Source organism: Bufo bufo, chromosome 4 (genome assembly GCF_905171765.1).
Source record: "Bufo bufo chromosome 4, aBufBuf1.1, whole genome shotgun sequence".
Lineage (NCBI taxonomy): Eukaryota > Metazoa > Chordata > Amphibia > Anura > Bufonidae > Bufo > Bufo bufo.
In genome coordinates, this window is record NC_053392.1 from 333316346 (window position 1) to 333337404 (window position 21059).

Sequence of the window (21059 nt, forward strand, 5' to 3'; positions counted from 1 at the left end):
GCTACTGGCCCATAAGGGGGCTACTGGCACATAAGGGGGACTACTGGCACATAAGGGGGGCTATTGGCACATAAGGGGGGCTATTGGCACATAAGGGGGGCTACTGGCCCATAAGGGGGCTATTGGCAATAAGGGGGGCTACTGGCACATGATATGGGGGGCTACTGGCACATGATATGGGGGCACTCTGGCTACTGGCACATGATATGGGGGCACTCTGGCTACTGGCACATGATATGGGGGGGGCTCTGGCTACTGGCACATGATATGGGGGCACTCTGGCTACTGGCACATGATATGGGGGCACTCTGGCTACTGGCACATGATATGGGGGGGGGGCTCTGGCTACTGGCACATGATATGGGGGGGGGCTCTGGCTACTGGCACATGATATGGGGGGGGCTCTGGCTACTGGCACATGATATGGGGGGCTCTGGCTACTGGCACATGATATGGGGGGCTCTGGCTACTGGCACATGATATGGGGGGCTCTGGCTACTGGCACATGATATGGGGGGCTCTGGCTACTGGCACATGATGGTGGGGGGGCTCTTATTACTGGCACATGATTGGGGGCATCTATGGGGGCACATCTTACTGCAGATTATTGGGGGGCACTATAGGGGCATCTACTGAGGCTAAAAAGAAGATATTTTATATGGGGGGCTCTGTATAGGGGCATTTTATACTGGGACACATTATGGTGGGTACTATGGGGAAGGGGGGAGCACTATGGGGGTCATCTACGGGGGCACTGAGAAGGGGTATTTTATGTTGGCACATTATGGGAACATTAGCTCAACTGGGGGCATTACAAAGGGGTATGTTTTGCATATTATAAGGAGAATTATTACTACTGGGGGGGGCATTATAGTGGGCTTTATTACTCCCCCATGGTATGACCCCCTAGTAGCAGCACCATCCTCTCCCTGCTCTGCTATCCCTCTGTCCCGTCTCCAAATCCTTATTATGAAATCTTTCTCATTAGGATAAAGCACAACATCAGCTCCGCCGAGCCCCCTGCCAAGTGTTGAAGTGGTGTCCGAGATCCCCAAGGGCCAAGTCAAGTAACTGTAAGTTTTTATGGGGGTTCTACAAAAGAGCTATCGTGGGGCAAAGTTCATATTCGTGTTTACACACGTGTTTTAAAATGAATGCTTTCTCCTATTATAAACAAGTAAATAATGACGCAATGCTGTGGGGCTGGTGTGCAACTTTTTCCAGGGCTGGTTTTTATCCCCAGTCCGGCCCTGTTACTATGGCACCCAGGACGCTATTAAAGTCCTGGTTGCCATAGTAGGAGCGGGGAGCGGGGGAGCGGTATACTTACAGTCCGCGCGGCTCCCGGGGCGCTCCAGAATGACGTCAGAGCGCCCCATGCGCATGGATGACGTGATCCATGTGATCACATGATCCATGCGCTTGGGGCGCCCTGACGTCACTCTGGAGCGCCCGGGAGCCGCACGGACGTTAAGTATACTGCTCCCCCGCTCCCCGCTACACTTTACCATGGCTGCCAGGACTTTAGCGTCTTGGCAGCCATGGTAACCATTCAGAAAAAGCTAAACGTCGGATCCGGCAATGCGCCGAAACGACGTTTAGCTTAAGGCCGGATCCGGATCAATGCCTTTCAATGGGCATTAATTCCGGATCCGGCCTTGCGGCAAGTGTTCCGGATTTTTGGCCGGAGCAAAAAGCGCAGCATGCTGCGGTATTTTCTCCGGCCAAAAAACGTTCCGTTCCGGAACTGAAGACATCCTGATGCATCCTGAACGGATTTCTCTCCATTCAGAATGCATTAGGATAATCCTGATCAGGATTCTTCCGGCATAGAGCCCCGACGACGGAACTCTATGCCGGAAGACAAGAACGCAAGTGTGAAAGAGCCCTAAATCAAGCTTCTTCATATCTATCTATCTATCTACACAGCTATATATATATAGAAAAATCCAAGGCAGCACACGAATAACGGTGAAAAAAATGATGTTTATTCCCCCATGTGCAGACAGCAACGTTTCAGCTCTCTCAATGGAGCCTTTGTCAAGCCATAACAATCAGTGCAATCTCAAGTGTTTAAATAGCATACATGATTACTGTGTGAATTACATGATTATACAAAAAAATTACGTAATTATACAGAAATAGTATATAAAAAGTTTCTCATGGTTAACCAAATTTATGGCATGTGTTTATAATAAATCAACTACACAATTCATATCCGTTTTTACAATTGTATTATTGAACAATATCCCTAACCCACTTAATTATGGTGTGTATACATAATTCATAATAATTACATTCAGGTGCCTGTGATTGTGTAATGTTAAAAACATACATGGAAAACTCACATACTGGAGGAATCGCTCGGCGTCCGGAAATCGCAAACGCGCATGCGCGGGACTTCATCAGTGCCGCGAGACAACCTGTACTACACAGAGATCCGAGACCCACAACCAAGATGGCCGCGCGTGAACAAGAGCGTACTGCGCATATCCACTCCCAACACAGGGCGGAATCAACAGAGCCGGCGTAACAGTCATGTGTCCTGTCACATGATATAAACAACCCACCACGTCATGGACTATTAGCGATCCTAAGCTACAAATACTGTATTGAATCCTCACAAAACAGGGGTCCAGCGGTTTATTATGAAACAGTGGCATACACCACCTATATATATTACCACCTCATCCCAATAATCAACAGGAAATTTTACTCACGTCCATGTGGTTCATACATACAGATGACTATCTCCCAAGCCCGCAGTCTTCAACCGGTCCTCCTTTTCCAGAACAGAGCACAGGTCCAGGAGACTCCGGCGGGGTGGACGGCGCCAGTACAAGTGGCGAAAGAGAAAAGACACCAAGGTCCCAGAGACCAAGGAACGTGAAAGAAAAGAAGAAAGCACAGTGGTAAACATCTCTTCAACCACACTAACTGATGCGCAGATTCAAGTTCTAAATAAGGGTCTGTCTTTTTGCCCAGTTGCTAAAACCAATTGGTTTAATGTAGAATTAGATTTACAAAGATTTTACCGCATGATTAGATTGAAAGTATGGGCTTCTGAGCATCCAGACAGACCAGTGACTGATAATATGAGACCTAGCGAATTGAGTTTACAGGGTACGGGATTATTCCTAAAGAGTAATTTTAATCCGGTATCACACCATCCCGCTATTGAGGCTTTTACTCTAGCGGTCGGGCGTGACATTGAAAAACTCAAACAAAATGTGTTGGTGAACCCGTTGAGTCATGGTAATCTTACTACTGAAGATATTAAGGCCGTTACTGATCTGTCTGCAGACCACAGCCTCACCATCAAGTCTGCGGACAAGGGTGGTGGGGTTGTGGTAATGGACACAGATCAGTACGTGCAAGAGATTTTATCACAACTGGCCGATAACAATGTATATCAAAGGGTCTCTAATGACCCAAAATTTAAATTGCTAAGGGAACTTGGAGAGATGTTAGGACAGGCCAAACTTGGTGGGATTATAGATGAAAAATTGTACAGTTACTTGTTATGTGAAAAACCAATAACCCCTATACTGTACACTCTCCCTAAAATACACAAGAACATACGAGCCCTCCCTGGCCGGCCGATTGTATCCGGCAGGGGGTCCTTGTTTTGTAATCCGGCTATTTTTCTGGATAAGATTTTGCGACCGTTCGCGGTTTCTGCCAGATCTTATATCGGAGATACGAACGATTTTTTGGATAAAATCAAAGATTTGAGGGTCCCAGATGGAGCTATTCTTGCTTCGTTTGACGTGTGCAGCTTGTACACGTCAATCGAACACGAATTAGGTCTACATGCTGTAGAACTATGTCTGCTCCAGACAGATTACACAGAGGAATGCAGAATATTTCTGCTTGGTTTATTGAGATTTATTTTATGTAGGAATTATTTTTTATTTCGGGATGATTACTACGTACAGTTAAGGGGGACCGCGATGGGGTCCAATGTGGCGCCCACCTATGCAAACATATACATGACATACTTGGAGGATTCATTCATCTACCGGTGTCACCACTTCAGCCATGTGCTGGGGTGGTGGCGCTATATAGATGACGTGTTTTTGATATGGGTGGGCGCCACAGAGGATCTCATGGCTTTCCACTCATTCTTGAATGACATTGACCCTAGTGTCAAATTCACCGTACTGCACTCTAAAGAAACAATGCAATTTCTCGATACGGAGGTGATGATTCGGGGTGATACCCTAGTCACCGACCTCTTTGTTAAATCCACAGACAAAAATACCTTGGTTAGATATGAGAGTCACCACCCTAGGCCGATGATTGAATCTCTTCCCCTAAGTCAGATGTTACGTGTAGCTAGGATAGTTGGGGAAGGTCCAGTGAGGGACCAGCGTTTATCTGAAATGGCCAGTAAATTCAAGGCGAGGGGTTACCCCAATAAGCTCGTTGCAGATAGCATTCAGAAAACAAAAGTGAGGATGGGAGATGGAGACCTTGCAAGACCTAGAAAGTCCACATTTAGAATACCTCTTGTTACTGATTACTGCAATAGCAGTCCACAGGTTTCTTCCATTGTCAGGAAACACTGGTCGATTTTAGCCAGTGGTTTCGACAAGGTTGAAGAATTCAAGGTTCTTCCACTGTGTTCGTTCCGAAGAAGCCGGAACTTGGGTGACAAACTAGTTAGATCTGATGTGGGATCCACTAGGATTGACTGTGGCACATATTTTGGCTCTACTCGGAAGGGCTGTTATCCATGTCACGGTTGCGTGAACTGCCCATATATGCTGAGGGGTGAGCCATTTCTTAATCCAGCCAATGGGAAGACAGTTCACATCAAACAGTATTTGACATGTGACTCAACCTATGCTGTTTATTTACTATCATGTCCGTGTGGACTATGGTATGTTGGAGAAACAACCTGGGATGTCAAAACCAGATTAAATCAGCACAGATATACCATCAGAAAGAAGAGGCTGGATTTACCTGTGCCTAAGCATTTTGCAGAAGCAGGTCATATAGAGCGGGATTTAAAATTTAGGATTCTCGAACAAGTGCCCTTACCCAGACGGGGTGGGGACAAGACCATACGCCTCAAAAGAAGAGAGCTCTATTGGATTTTTGAGCTTCAGACTCTCAAACCAATGGGGCTCAATGTGGATTTTAGGGTAGTTTGATTCTTTCAGTCTTGTCCATTCCCGTATCCTTTCTGTATTGTATGTCATGAATGTAGGTGATCCTTTTTGTTTTCCTTTTTTGTCTTGTGATTTATATGTATTGGGGTTCTGAGAAATTCTACTTACCTCAAGTGTAAGGCTGTATTTAAGTGCAATTATTTAATGATAGTGAACAGTAATACCGTCTCTCTATTTTTTCTATAGATGAATATGAAGCTAAGTTCTACGATTGGATTATCTCTGGAAATACTGGATGAAGGAAGGATCAATCGGCAATTTTTTATGTTTGCATATTTGTATAATGTTATATAATGTATGGTCGGATTTCTGAGACCTGGAACCAGGGAGGGGGCGCGGTCTGATGGCGATCTTGGGCATGATCTTTCCTGATTGACAGGTGTCCGGATAAGGGGCGGTGACATGACACGTGTGTTGAATGGTTGTTTTGATGTGTCTCCTTCTGGGACAGCTGTGGCTTGGGGCCCCTTATGGGTGGCGTCCGTGCCTGCAGCTGCCTCATAAGCCTGGGGTCTCCGATTGAGTTTCGGTTGAAGACTGCGGGCTTGGGAGATAGTCATCTGTATGTATGAACCACATGGACGTGAGTAAAATTTCCTGTTGATTATTGGGATGAGGTGGTAATATATACAGGTGGTGTATGCCACTGTTTCATAATAAACCGCTGGACCCCTGTTTTGTGAGGATTCAATACAGTATTTGTAGCTTAGGATCGCTAATAGTCCATGACGTGGTGGGTTGTTTATATCATGTGACAGGACACATGACTGTCACGCCGGCTCTGTTGATTCCGCCCTGTGTTGGGAGTGGACATGCGTAGTACGCTCTTGTTCACGCGCGGCCATCTTGGTTGTGGGTCTCGGATCTCTGTGTAGTACAGATTGTCTCGCGGCACTGATGAAGTCCCGCGCATGCGCGTTTGCGATTTCCGGACGCCGAGCGATTCCTGCTCTCCTCCAGTATGTGAGTTTTCCATGTATGTTTTTAACATTACACAATCACAGGCACCTGAATGTAATTATTATGAATTATGTATACACACCATAATTAAGTGGGTTAGGGATATTGTAAAAACGGATATGAATTGTGTAGTTGATTTATTATAAACACATGCCATAAATTTGGTTAACCATGAGAAACTTTTTATATACTATTTCTGTATAATTATGTAATTTTTTTGTATAATCATGTAATTCACACAGTAATCATGTATGCTATTTAAACACTTGAGATTGCACTGATTGTTATGGCTTGACAAAGGCTCCATTGAGAGAGCTGAAACGTTGCTGTCTGCACATGGGGGAATAAACATCATTTTTTTCACCGTTATTCGTGTGCTGCCTTGGATTTTTCTATATATATACCTTACTGGATCAAGTCCGTGATCTACCCAAGGAATTGCACCCCTGTGATTTGTGTGCTGCTCATCTTTTTTCTTTTTCTTATTATCTACACAGCTATCCATCTATTAACTGTCTATACAGCTAACTATCTTTCAAAAATATACAAATATAAAAATCTAACTAAAAACTATAAATCTATATAAATATACAAAATATTAACTTCTAATATCTATCTATTTATCCATATATCTATCTATCCATCTATCCATCTTTCTATCTACATATCTATCTATCTACCTATCTATCTCAAATATACAAGCCTGATCACCCATATCGACGAGATTGAAAAAAGAGATGATGGGCAGTAATTGGCTAGACACGATAGCGTTCTAACTTGCCGCGCACCAGTATAGTCACAGATCCTGACGAGCTTTTCAAATTAGCGTTTGTACCATACTATGATCCCTCCGAGGTTAATTTCATCTATGCCGAGACGACCGTAGTCAATCGACGTTATGTAAAAGAGCACTACACTCATTAGCAAAAAAGCAAACATTTTTATAGCCTGTTTTACAACCGGCTACGCCAGACTCGAATTATACAGCCTCATAGACAGATTGCAAGAACGTTGTCTTTATCACGACATAGACTTCGTCATATTCGTAAGTTGAAAACAATAGGTATAGAGCAAAACTGCATTTTCAGAAATAGGAAGCATTGGGACATAGAGGCAAGACCGCTACGTAAAATGCTAAAGTGCGTGTACACAAAGAGACGACTGAGGACCGACTTTACGACGCTACCTTTCGGCTATTATACATGGCAGCGCAATTTCAACACCCATTTTATTGTATTTTAGCAGGGCTCTAAAATTCCGGAAAGAGTTTTTTTGTAAAACGGTTGTTAATACAAGCGGATACGCTAATGTCACACAAACCCGACAATGTCATTTGGCTTTACGCCTGTTAGCAGAAATTATATGACGTGCTAACCGGTGTGTTTACAAATATCAGGTTTATCGAGGGAATACCGCAAAATTTTTGAGACGATGACCTATTCCCGCAGGACAAGGTAAATTTGGTGGTCGTCGATGATCTTATGGAGGTGGTTTGTGAAAATCTTGAAATGCAAAACGCTTTCACCAAATACGTGCACCACAGAAATTTGAGCATCATGTATCTCGTTCAAAACATTTTTTTGTCAGGGTAAGAAAAGCCAGACCATAAATTTAAACACTAAATACATGGTCCTTTTTAAGAACCCGCGTGATAAATTACAAGTTATTACATTGGCTCGGCAAATGCACCCCGTTAAAACACGTTTCTTTTTAGAAGCTTTTGAAGACGCTACACACGCGCCTTACGGCTATTTACTCGTAGATTTAAGATCTGACACGCCCGATGAACTACGGCTAAGAACTGGTTTATTCCCGACAGATCTTCCAGCGGTTTAAGTGTGCAAAAAGAAGCTCTAAAATGTGATATTTCTCATCTCGACTGTCATTCTTGGTAGCGTCGCCGCTCCTGTAAAGATGTTGAACAGGATCCGACGTAATTGGGATCTTATAAGAGCGTTGGTCGAAACAAAACCGGCGGTCCGAAAATCAGTATTACACAGCGCCAGTAATGATTTGATATCCGCTATAGGCGAGATCGCTCTCAATATCCTTAAAGGAAAGATACCTCTTAGAGAGCGACAAAAAAATATTGTGCAAGGCTATAAAGAAATTAAGCGATAAAAGCTGTCCCATAAAAGACAAGAAGCGCATTGTGAACCAGCACTGCGGTTTTATAGGTTCGCTGCTCGGCTTTGCGATACTTTTAATTACTAGCTTGATAGCTAATAGAGTTGGCGGCTCATAATGGGGTATGCTGAGAAAATGTTCCTGGTTTCCAAACACGAGTTGGACCGTTTGAAAAAAACTGTTGTAGAAACACCAGACATACGTCAAACCATTACGCGGCGTTTGGACGTCGAAATTAGCGAAATACTACACAGAAATGACCTTTCAGATAATGAAAAAATTAAGAGATACACTAACGTGTTAAAGAGATACTTGACAATGTTAATATAAGGTATAGGAAAAATGCTGAACTTTTGTTGAACAAACTGGACGGTCGGGTAACAAGCCGTACTGGAACGCTAGGGGTGAATTAATTTACAAAGATCAAGTTATAGGATCCAACATCATCGACCTGATTCACGTCGCGACGCAGAGTCACGGGTTGCTTAAGGCTAAAACGCCTCGCGGTTGGGACTTCTTCATGGAAACCATCGCCGAACTGAACGTGCCATCAACTGTGATCGGTAATACAAGGACGAGAGAACTTTACGATAATTTAAAAAGGGGGTCGCCCGACGAACCTTTTGAAATGGTTCGTACCCCTTTTAGGCAGCAGCTGATCGTAACAACAACCCCTGCATTAACGCGAGGCTCTTTATTACCTGAAAAGAGAACGCCGCTTTTATTACAGATGTCTTGGTTAACGTTGTAACTTTTACTTTGAGTGTATTTGTACGTAGCGTCTGATAATGTTTTTATTTGTTTTACTTTGTTACAGATGGCTTGGTTATCGTTGTAAATTTTACTTTGAATGTATTTGTACGTAGCGTCTGATAATGTTTTTATTTGTTTTACTTTGTTACAGACGGCTTGGTTATCGTTGTAAATTTTACTTTGACGGTATATAAAAATGTATTTGCGTGTAATATCTCAATGTTTTTACATAAAATGACTTTATAAATAAAAATATAGTCCGTTTTTTCTTTTTACAATAAATACACTATCTTTGCATAAAACCGCTAGGGCGTGTCGTCGATAGTGGGTGCTTAAAAACATTGCTAAAATTACCGCGAACGCCGAAATATTGAGAAAACAGTACTACACGCCAAAAGCTGTCGGTTCTTACAGCGGCGTTGAGTCCTTATCTCAGTACGAAAAATTTGGAATAAGAAAAGATTCTGTAAAAAATTGGTTGAACAACGAGTATACTTACACATTGTACAAACCGGTTAAAAAATCATTTAAGAGAAACAAAGTCGTGGTGTCTGATATAGACGACCAATGGCAAGCCGATCTTGTGTCAATGATAGATTTTTTAAAATAAAATAATGGTGTAAAATACTTGCTAATACTTGCTATGAGAAAACTTTGTGAAACCTTTAAAATACATCATTTTTTAACTTCGAATACAGTCAAAGAGTCGTTGGTGGAGCATTTTAATAGAATGCTGAAAACAAGAAAGTGGCGTTATCTTAGAGAACAAAACACATACAGATACATTGACAAGTTACAAGACCTGGTGTATAGCTATAATCGCACGTACCACAGAACCATAAGGTGTTGCCCTGTTGATGTAACAAAAGAGAACTCTTTAACCGTTTGGAAAAATATCGACAGCGATTACGCCTCTATTAAAAAATTTTAATCGTTATTAAAAAATAGGCGACCACGTCAGAATTGTACGCTATAAGGGGACGTTCGCAAAGGGTTATGAACAAATCTATAAGGACGAGATATTTACCATTTACATTGTAAACACTAGGGGCCTCAGACCCCTTTATATGTTGAAAGACCTGTCCGACGAGATCATTGAAGGATCGTTCTACGCGGAAGAAGTCCAAAAAGTACCCCTCGATAGGCGGTGCGTTTACTGGATAGAAAAAATCTTGAAAAAGAAGGTTAGGGGAAAAACGCTGTATTTTGTAAAGTGGGTCGGTTACCCCGAAAAGTTTAACTCTTGGGTGCCGGAAAAGCAGTTGGTGAGTGTGTAAACTATGGAAGACGTTTTTTTTTTTATTACGCTACCCTGCAACGCCTCCGCCAAACTTTACCCCAAAAATACCATCACTGATTACACCACTAAATTAGCAAATTCCGTCTATCTTCGCGGCCCTTATGAAGCAGCGTTAGTCGAGATTCATTATCCCCATACGTGGAAAACCTTTGGGACCGGCGATGGTGTATTCTACGTCGCCTGGCGCGATGACCCTGTCAGAGAGGTTTTTGTTAAATCAGGTTATTACCCTAAGGCCTCATGCACACGACCGTGCCTTTTTTTGCGGTCCGCAAACCGCAGATCTGCAAAAAATGGAAGCCACCCGTGTGCCTGCCGCAATTTGCGGAACGGAATGGGCGGCCCATTGTAGAAATGCCTATTCTTGTCCGCAAAATGGACAAGAATAGGACAGGTTATATTTTTTTTGCGGGCCAGGGAACGGTGCAACGGATGCGGACAGCACACGGAGTGCTGTCCGCATCTTTTGCGGCCCCATTGAAGTGAATGGGTCCTCACATAAATTTGTTTTATTTTTAAAAACTTTTTTCTTTTTATTACCCTTTTTTTTTTATAGTTCCCATAGGGAACTATAACAGGCAATCACTAGATAGCTATTATCATAGACTCCACTGCACTTGCATTGGAATCTATGATGATTTTACCACTTTCCTATGGAGCCCTATTACAGGCAAGGGCTCTATAGGAAATACTATGCAGCAGCCTCCTGTCATTCACAAAGACAGGGGCTGCTGCACACACGCTCCGGCTCCTCCGATTGCTGCACGGGGGAGCCGGAGCATAACTGAAAGCGCGCGCTTTCGGCTTTCAGCGTGCTCAGATGCCGTGGTCAATCCTGAGGGGTTAAATGTCCACGATCGGTATTACTGCTGGTGGCGGACATGAGCCGTTGGTGTCTGCTATAAGAAGCAGGCGGCAACCCACGGCTATGGCGTCCGTAGGAGCGGGCGCCATCTTTAAAGACCCGGCCAGTGCTGTACTATTACGGCGCTGGTAGGGAAGGGGTTAATATGATTGTGTATTCCGTTTATTGAAATAAACAATAGAAGTTTTATATGATTTAATTTTCAATAAAATGAATAATTATGAAATTACCTGTGTTATCAAAGCCGACTTTCATGCCCGACGCATATTTAAAGGCGTATTTCCGTACCGGTAAATAAAATCATCGAACTGCCCGGCGACCTGTATTGTAAATACGGACAATTCGTATCAGCGGGGAAAGCACTGGATTTTAATTATATTATACCCGAATGGCGTTTGATAGTTATGGATTATCGCCCGCGAATGAAATATTTCCTGCCGGGAATTTATGACATTTTTATCTAAAAATTCTGAGGTGTAAGGTATCAAAACAGACAAATACAGAATGCCGTTAGTTCCATCTGCGGGTATTACTGCATCTATATCTTACATTGTATCGCTAAAGGCATGTCTTTTGAAAATGTATCAAAAATATTTACGAGTGATTTTAGAAAAAATTACGGTTTTGTACGCTCCTTTGTAACAAAGTGCATGAAACAATTATGTATACGTTGCTGTGATTACGCATAAATGCTTCTACCCTACTGAGTTATTGAAAAATGTACCGTGATGCGTTGTAAATAAAGACATTTTGCTTAAGTCACGTATGTCTTTGATTTCTATTAAACATAATTACGTAACAAAGCAAATTTCCTATGGTCTGGACTGGTAGGGGTTATGGGGACACCGTAGGGCGTGGTTATGAACTCTCAAATAGCGTCTTAGGATGTCACGGCTGAGGATGGGGAAAACCCTCAGCCGTGCGATGATCGAAGATGGTGGTCGCTGCTCGACCAGGAGGACAGATTTAGGGAGCAGGTCACCTCCTAATCACATCCCTAATCTGACCCTGACTCCTAGCTGCATGAGCCGACCTTGATGGTAGGAGGGCTCATGCGCCGGAACCTTGTAGTCCCTGCTAGCCCTCAGGACAGCCCTAAACTAGGAGCAGGGTAAGACGACCTGTTCCTTCTGAACACAGAGGAACAGGAGTCTCACTGGCCAAGCTGCAGGGAAAAGGGGAACACAAACAGTCCTATGGATATGGCAGGTGAACTGAACTAGTTCCACCTACCTGCCACAGCCTTGCTGACTGGATCCCTGTGCTGGCAAGCTGATGTCCACACAACATTCAATGAACCCAGCAAACACACATCCACACACAGGAACCCAGATCCATAGCTGCACCAAATAACAAAAGGAAAATATCGACTGAACATCACATAGACATAAACTTATGACCACAAGGGTGGCCCTCACTGGCAGATGTTATATGTGACCAGGAGAGTGCCTCCAGCTTACTACAAGGCTGGAGTACCTTTCAGACATCAGGTCTTAAGTGAGGCTTTATAGGCCCAAGTAGTCACACCCACACAGACACACCCAGTGTTCAGACACACAGGGAAGGAAGTTAACCCTTCCAACACCAGGGAGTGTAGTGGAACCACATAAAGGGGAATACACACAAACTCTCACTGCAGCTGTTACCGTTGACAACGACATGCATGGCAAACGTGTCCTGGGAGCCGGCCAAAAGGCTGAGACATTGCCACCACATGTACAAACACCAAACGTTGCCACGGGCAGCCACAGACGAAGGGAAAATGTCAGAGTGCATACAAAACATAAAACACAGTGCACACCAGACATTCAGAAGACACACCTAACAGACAGGTTGCCAGGTGCAACCGCATGCACATTGCAGCAAGCTGCCTAGCACCAGCTCAGGCTGCTATACTGCGACAATACAAAACAACTTGTTGCCCGAGGCAACACTCTAGCGGCCCTCACCTGTGGTTGAACACCCAAACCAAACCGCAGGCAACAGCTTGCGGTTCAAGAGTCACGACCATGACCATGGCCGTGACATAGGACATGCCCGAACATGTCTTCAACACGTTCGGACGTACCTTGACGCGCTTCGCAAAATGGACGCTGGACATGTCTGTGAACCGCTGTTCATAGGCTATGTAATAGGACAAATGGGTAGACAGAATTGGCCCCGGGAAAGTTGGGTGCCGCAATTAGCTATTGTTAATATTTATAAATGATACATTTCTGTGTGAGATGCGGTGATCGAATATTTTGCTTAAATCACGGCAGCCTTCGATTTAATAAACCCGATCGTGTATAATTAAAAGCAAATTTCAAAGATCGCAGGTCCACTAACAAAGGGACTGCTGCCTTGCGGGACCTTCGATGACATCAAGATGGGTGGGGTTGTGGTCGGAGTGGGCTGGGGTTATGGGCGGAAAATGGGGCGTTTCGGTGACATCATGAAAGGTCTTTTAGCTTTTAGGAAGATAGAAGGATCAATTAGTCGCTGCCAATATTTATAATAGCTTAGTAAAAGGTCATTATAAGTTTAATACAAGCTTAATATTATTTTATTTTTAAACATATTAAACTTAATTAAATTACTGACGTGTTGGACTGCATCGTATACCTTGCAGGACATTTCGTGACATCATTGAAGGTCCTATAGATAGACTGATCAAATAGCTATTGTCATTATTTATAATCGCTTAATAAGAGGTTGATACAAGCTTAATACAAGCTTAAAATAATTTTATTTTTAAACATATTAAAACTTAATTAGATTACTGAGGTTTTATCGGATCTAAAAGAATAAAAGGGGATTTGAATGGGCGGTATTTTAGGCGCGTGGTTTGGATGAGATTGTAGGCGGGGTTATGGGCAGAAAGGGGCGTGGCCATATGTCACTTTGAGTTTGACGAGTTATCCATCACTATACTACTATCAGCACCTAGGGAAGCCAGGTCACTCTAAACAATCTCTATATGGACTTCTAGATAAGGCATTGATTCCATCTCGGGTTTTCAAAGTATTTCAGTGTGTATTTAGGTCAGAAAGGCAGTGGGGCTAAGTATCCCTGATGAAGTAGGATTCTATATTTCAGAAACATGTTGGGAAGCGCATCACTGCTGTCTGGCTCTTGAGTGGCGTCACTTCTAGTATACCTTCTGGTTATCGCACGTGAGTTGAACCGCCAGTCGGGGATCCCAGCTTACCATTCTTCACTGATACTACCTGTGGTGCTATGAAGATCATTACTCACTATTTTTTGCTGGAAGAACCTATCATGGACTCAAGCTCAGTATCACCTAGGATCAGACTTTTACAAAATTGAGAAAGAGCTACATGTACTTAGACGCCTTATAATGTATACTTCAGTTTAGGGGCTTGCCTACAGTACCACATGCAGTGTGGAATTAGTGTGCGGTACAGTAGTTTATTCAGAGGTGCCGGGAGCGGTAGGCACCTTCACTCTGCAGCTACAGTAGTCTCTCCCCTGTTTTATTAATAATGGTGTCGGCTCCAGTATGCTTTACTTACATGTTACAGATTGGACTGCATTTCCATTGTGGAAGGTTTTCTTTAAAGCGTCAGTGCTATAATTGTCAGACTGTACAGGGTTACATCCCCAACTGGTTAACACCCTTCTGTGCCCTTACTGAAGACTCCTAGCAATTCATTCATAACTTCTATCAGAAATAATAAAGTAATGGTACAAAATAGAGGCATAAGAATACTTATACTCCAGAATTGTTATTACATGGGGAATACTAGTAGTTACTAAAACAGACATGTCAGGAATGTTGACAGGTCCTCTAGATTTGTCCACTTGGACAAAAGGTACATTTTCACCTCTTTCACATCTCTATTCCCTAACTTTATATGGGCAATTAAGCCGGCTAGAATTGCTAGAAATAGAAACATTATATAGTAAATCAGAAGGTAAAGCAGTAGCCAACAAACATGACTGCATGACATAGCATGGCTGAAATCTTCCCAGTAACAGGATGCAGTAAAGAATTTTTGGGATATAGTAATGTTCCTACTTCTACAGAACAACAAAGTCTAATTTTTATCAGAAGAGCTAGTCGCTATAGAGATAGACTGTTGTATTATGCATTGGTCAACTTGGGAATCCAGTTACTGGAATATATCTTTAGTAGAGATGGAGATATACTCAGGTGTCTTTTGTTTTATACCTTCCAGTGTTCTTAAAGGGAAACCTCCATCAGAAAACTGCTATCACATTCTAGCAATTCATGTGTAACTAACTACTATAAGTAAGGTTTTTTTTCACATAAAAAATGTAATGGATGGTTTTCTGGATATCATTTTTGAAGTCATTTAATGTATACTACTTCCTGTCAGGAGTCTTTAACTTTCTCTATTAAATGTTAGCATGGCAGTCCAACCAGCACCACACCACCCCTATGCTATCCCAGTAGCGTGTCTGGTCAAAGCTTCTTAAGTTACAGTTAACAATACACCACTTCTCTGTGGACTTTGTTTATAGCACTCTCTGTCACCCCCACCACCCATGAATATAGAAAGGACAGTTCAGAGTAAAGGTCCCCATACACCCTAGAGCAAGGATGCTCAACCTGAGGCCCTCGAGCTGTTGCAAAATGCAACTCCCAGCATGCCTGGACAGCCTACAGCTTTTAGGGCATGCTGGGAGTTGTAGTTTTTCAACAGCTGTAGGGCCACAGGTTGAGCATCCGTGCCCTAGAGTATTGTCGGCAGAATCCCCCATTTTCAGTGGGGTCAGCTGATAATCTATTGTGTATTGGAAGCTCCCAACTCTCGCACAACAGATGATACTGGAGGAGAGAAGGATTGGATGCATTCAATTTCAGTGCCCTAACCATTTGTTCTCCCAAGAGAAAAGCCACCAGAGATGTGTGGCAGCAGCTTTCTCATCTCTCTCCATTGAATATACATGCATGACTAATTTAGTCAAGCGTGTATGTGTATGGGGGAGTTGAGAGAGAGATCTTTCAGCTGAATAAGTGTTTGGCCAACAGCTTTTTAACCCCTTTCTACCCAGCGCCGTACATGTATGGTGCAGGGTGGGTATTTAAAGATGGTGCCCGTTCTTGAGTGCAGCAGACACCATAGCCGCCGGGTGCCTGCTGTTTTAGAGCAGACATCTGGGGCTAATGTATGCGATCAATGATAACATTGGGTTTAGATATATATGAGGTAGATATATAGCTATCAGATAGATAGATGTAGTAGCTGATAGCTGACCTTGGCCTCTTTTGACATTGGACAGGATCTAATGGGTGGGCAGTTGTTAGTCTGGGAAACAATTAAATGAGTTTTCCACAGTTTGAATGGCACATTGGCAGGTGCAAATGCAAATGAGCACATGATGTCACTTCATTCCATGACATCACAGCATTCCATGACATCACAATGTATCAAAACACCAAACAATATTGGGATTGCGCATTCCTTTGCTGGAGGGTGACCTGTGTGGTCAGAGGCTACAACAGGTATGTATGGAGGCTTCTAACTCTTTATGCTCACAGGACACATTGGGGGTATTTATTATTGGGTGTAAATAGATATCTAACTATGTATCTACCTCATATCTATCAGACAGGTTGGTATGAGATAGATAGATAGATAGATAGATAGATAGATAGATAGATAGATAGATAGCAGCTGCATATGCAAATGAGCACATGATATCTCAGCATTCCATGACATCACAATGATGACCCTTGTATCAGAACACCATAAACTATTGGGGCTGCTCATTTCTTTGCAGGAGGCTGACCTACACAGTCAGAGGCTACAGCACATATGTATGGAGATTTTCCAGCTCCTTCTATGCTCACATGTCACACTGGAGGGATTCATTATTGGGTATAGATGGCGTGACACTGTGAAGGGTATGGTCTGGGAAAACAGTTATTTTCATCCCAGCGTGTGCAGCTGGGCTGATTTGCAGCCAGGTGGGGTCAAACACCGGACTGGATTTTAAGTGCCGGTCCGGGTTTGGCAGCACCTGCCTGTCCTTAAAAGACAGCTGGGCTCAGCAGCAATCTCTGTGTTGGGATCTGAGGCTTGTGCCCAGTTGGGGGGATGAGACCCTTGTGTCAGGAAAACAGGCCGCCTAAAGCCTGCTATGGACTGTTTGTTTTTTGGATCCCGCACCTAGGATTCTATAGGGTGGACTAGGCCAAGTAGGGAAGTGGTAGGGTCAGCTTCCCTCCCTCAGGTCTTTTCTTCACCAGCCACCTGTTAGTCCGCGTAAGGTGCCATCTGTGACACTTTGTTCCATTGCGGATACTTCCACAATGGTGACACAACAATTATGAATGTTTGTTTATGTCAAGTAGTCATACTCGGTACCCATCCAGCCACTTTAACGGGCCACCCAGCGCTTTAGACAGTCCTATACCGACGGCCAGTTGAGCTCTGGGCCCGCCACACAAGTTTTTTGTTTCTTTGTGTCGTTTGTCAAGTAGGGGCCTATATTTTATCTAAGAATATTATTAAAAGTTAAGTTTTATCAAGTCACTTGCCCCCCTTTTCACGTGCAATGCTATGGACTGTTGAGGCAGAACTGCCAGCAAGGTGTGAACCAACACGAAAAAAAATACAAGGTGATTTTTGCTGTATGAACTTGCCATTGTGTGTGAATTAACACTCAGACTGCAAAGTGACGTTTTGTTTTGTGAACTTGCCTCATGTGTGAATAAACACTGAAGTTTGATTTAAGAACTGGTAATTTTCTCTGTACTCCGTCCGCTTACCTTGCCTACCAGAGCGAATCCCCACAATGGATATGAGGTAGACAGATAAATAGAAATGAGACACAATACAAATGTATCCAAATATATACAGTATACAATCAATTTATCATTATAGATGAAGTGTATAAGTGCAAATCATGTCATAATAACATTGTGATACAAGTGGATGAGGTCAGTATAATTTTTTTTATTTTCAGCCACCATTTTAAGAAAAATTCGCTAGAAAAATTGATTCGCTACCACGAAGCGTGAGGAAGTTCTAATTTTTCCTAAACTTCAGAATGAATTCCTCTTCAGATGCTTTGATTTGCTCAACACTAGATACAAGGTCTGTATTAAAAAGCCTGAAATATACATGCTAATTAGTGATAACATATCGATCACCATCACATATATGTATAAATAATAACCGCTAGAATTGGCACACTCACCAGTATCAGCCCACATGTATGCTAGTAAATCTCTGTAGCTACAAACATGGCACCATCTGTGTACCTACATCTACACTAAGCATGTCAGGAATGTGATGCATCAAATGCATACAAAAAGTTATGTTGTCACGGTACCACACCGCGCTGTCAGTGACACAAATACAAAGCATCTCAAAGCTGTCATAGTAGACCAGATGAGAAGATCATACACAGTGCACCTTAGGTAGTATTGCCAATAGGAATGACATAATATAAAAATCAAACAGGTGGAAGCTCACCTTGAGCGGTTGTGCTATAAAAGGCACTCTAATGAAGGCAATGTGGTGAATACCAAGCATGGCTGGAGGTAGTATCTTCCTTGAAAGCAAAGCTGATCCAATGAGAAGGAGAAATGAAGAGTTGGAGCCGCTTTGCCAGTGAAATGGAACAGAATCTTACCGCCAGGGTTCAAGTTGAAAGCCTTATTACTGACAACACATTTTGGCTCTGAACAAGTGCCTTCAGTTGGTCGTAATACAGTTACCACTAACAATGGGGATTTATATAAAAGATAAAACAGGTATAGGAAATGACATCATAGAATGAGGTCAAGGTTCGAAAAAAAAAAAATTAAATGGTTGGATGTGAACCCATAACTCCAACAGTGAGAAGATGAAGTACTAACACTAAGCCAGCATGGCTGTATGTGTATAGGAAGGTGGCAAATATTTTTGACCCCTAACGTGATCTGCATAAAACAGGTTAGGACACTCATATTTTATGTGAAATAAAATAGTTAAAATAGTTGGACATTTAGTTGAAAAAGGTATACTATCTATGGGGTATAAACATATGAGGGATAAACAGTGATAAATCCAAATGGAACCAATAATGTTTCTTTCTGGAGTACAATGTACAAAATAATGCAATACAATAAAACTAACAAGAAATTAAATTATACAAATACCACAAACAATGTTAAAAACGTATGCCACCTATTTTGCAAAGGGGGATCAGACATTTTCAATAAATTCATTGAGGTCCCCTAGGTGTAGGGTGCCTAATTTAAATATCCAATAGTTCTCCCTTTCAGCAAGTGAACCCAGTCTGATTGGATGTCCCAGGGAGATCTATTCAAGAGAAATTACAGGTTGGGATTGGATTTATGGTGGATAGAAAAGTGCCTGGACACATTGTGTAGTGGATATGCCGATTTTATTTTGCTCCTATGTATATTCATACACTCTCGCAGGGATTGAGATGTGCATCCTACTTATTGAAATCCACGTGGGCATTCTTGTACAGACACCATATATTCTGAGGAGCAGTTGATGAATGACATGATTGGGAATGTGGCATAATTGGCTCTAGATGTAACCAACTTCACCCTATGCCGGATGACAAGTCAGACATTTAGGAGGTCCACCACAATAGGAACCCACAATGGATGAACACATAGATGGCTGATTAGAAATAGTTTTTCGTCTGGTAGGGCGCAATCTGCTTGGTGCTAAGATGTTCTTCAGTGTAGGTGCTCTCCTAAATGTGACCATAGGTTCTTGAGGGAAATTACTGCCTACTGAACAATCTTGTTTCAAAATGTGCCAGTGCGTACTGAGAGCTTTCCTAATCTGTTGGTTCTCAGTGGTATAGGTGGGAACTTGCTTTTTTGTAGACATTGTTCTTGTGTCAATTTAACTTTCCTGCTGTAAGCATTTTGAAGGATAGCTTTTGGGTAGCCCTTTTGGGTAAAGTGATTCAACAAGATCTTAAATTGTTGCTTGAAGGAATCGTCAGAAGCAATTCCCTCTAATTCTTTTGTACTGACTGAATGAAACATTTACAGTAATGAAAGCTAGAGAAATCCAAAAAGCTGTTCGTATATATGCTCTTAAAGAATGTTTCTATACTGATGGAATTGTCATTCGGATCACCTTTGATTAGGAATTGGATACCCAGAAATTCAATTTGGGTGACAGAAAAAAATCATAAAAAATAAAGTTATTGCCCCAACAAATTTGATTGAGTTTTACAAATTAATGGGCCTCTGCTTTGGTACCTTCCCAAATGGTAATAAGGTCATCAATGTGTAATGCAGGGAGCGGGGGCACATCAGAAATAGAGCAAGAGTGCCGGCACACGGTATGAAACACAATATGTTACACAGAAGAGAAAAGAATACCGAGATAGTAGCCGCACATCTATAAAAATATCAAATTTATTTAAAGCAACAGACACAACAAAGAATGGGTTAAAAACATTGTATACAATGAATCTGGGTCATGTGAACTAGATATGGACACATGTCCCCCTGACTCACCACAAAGGCATGAACATTCCCCCACATGTGCAAATAAGCAGCAGCTGAAAATACATGTAATCCATCAACAATGAAAAAAATGGAAAGCTATAATACTTATCATTTAAAATAGCATGGTGGGGTATGCATGGTGGTCAGAAAACAAGCCCAAAGCGTATCGCCAGGCTCTGCTGGCTTCCTCAGGGGTGCCTGTTCCTGAATAACACATAGGCTCATATATACACCTAGTAATCATTAATGACAATCAATTTAACCTGTGTCGAGGCGGCAGAGTGGGTCGTGGGGGCGGCAACCTTCCATTCAGCTGATCAGTGGGAGGGATGAGGAGAGGAAACGGGGCTAAGTACATTAAATGTGAGCTTTAGGTATGCGCTTATTGCTGCTCATGTAAATTCCGACATGAGC

The 21059-nt window shown here is 42.6% G+C and overlaps 1 long non-coding RNA gene across 1 annotated transcript; it reads left to right on the forward strand.

Moving 5' to 3' along the window:
- Positions 1 to 1065: 1065 nt before the first annotated feature.
- Positions 1066 to 20624, forward strand: LOC120998236. Its single transcript, XR_005778320.1, has 3 exons — positions 1066 to 1077; positions 14071 to 14078; positions 20507 to 20624. It is a non-coding gene; the product is annotated as an uncharacterized LOC120998236 (long non-coding RNA).
- The last annotated feature ends 435 nt before the right edge of the window (positions 20625 to 21059 follow it).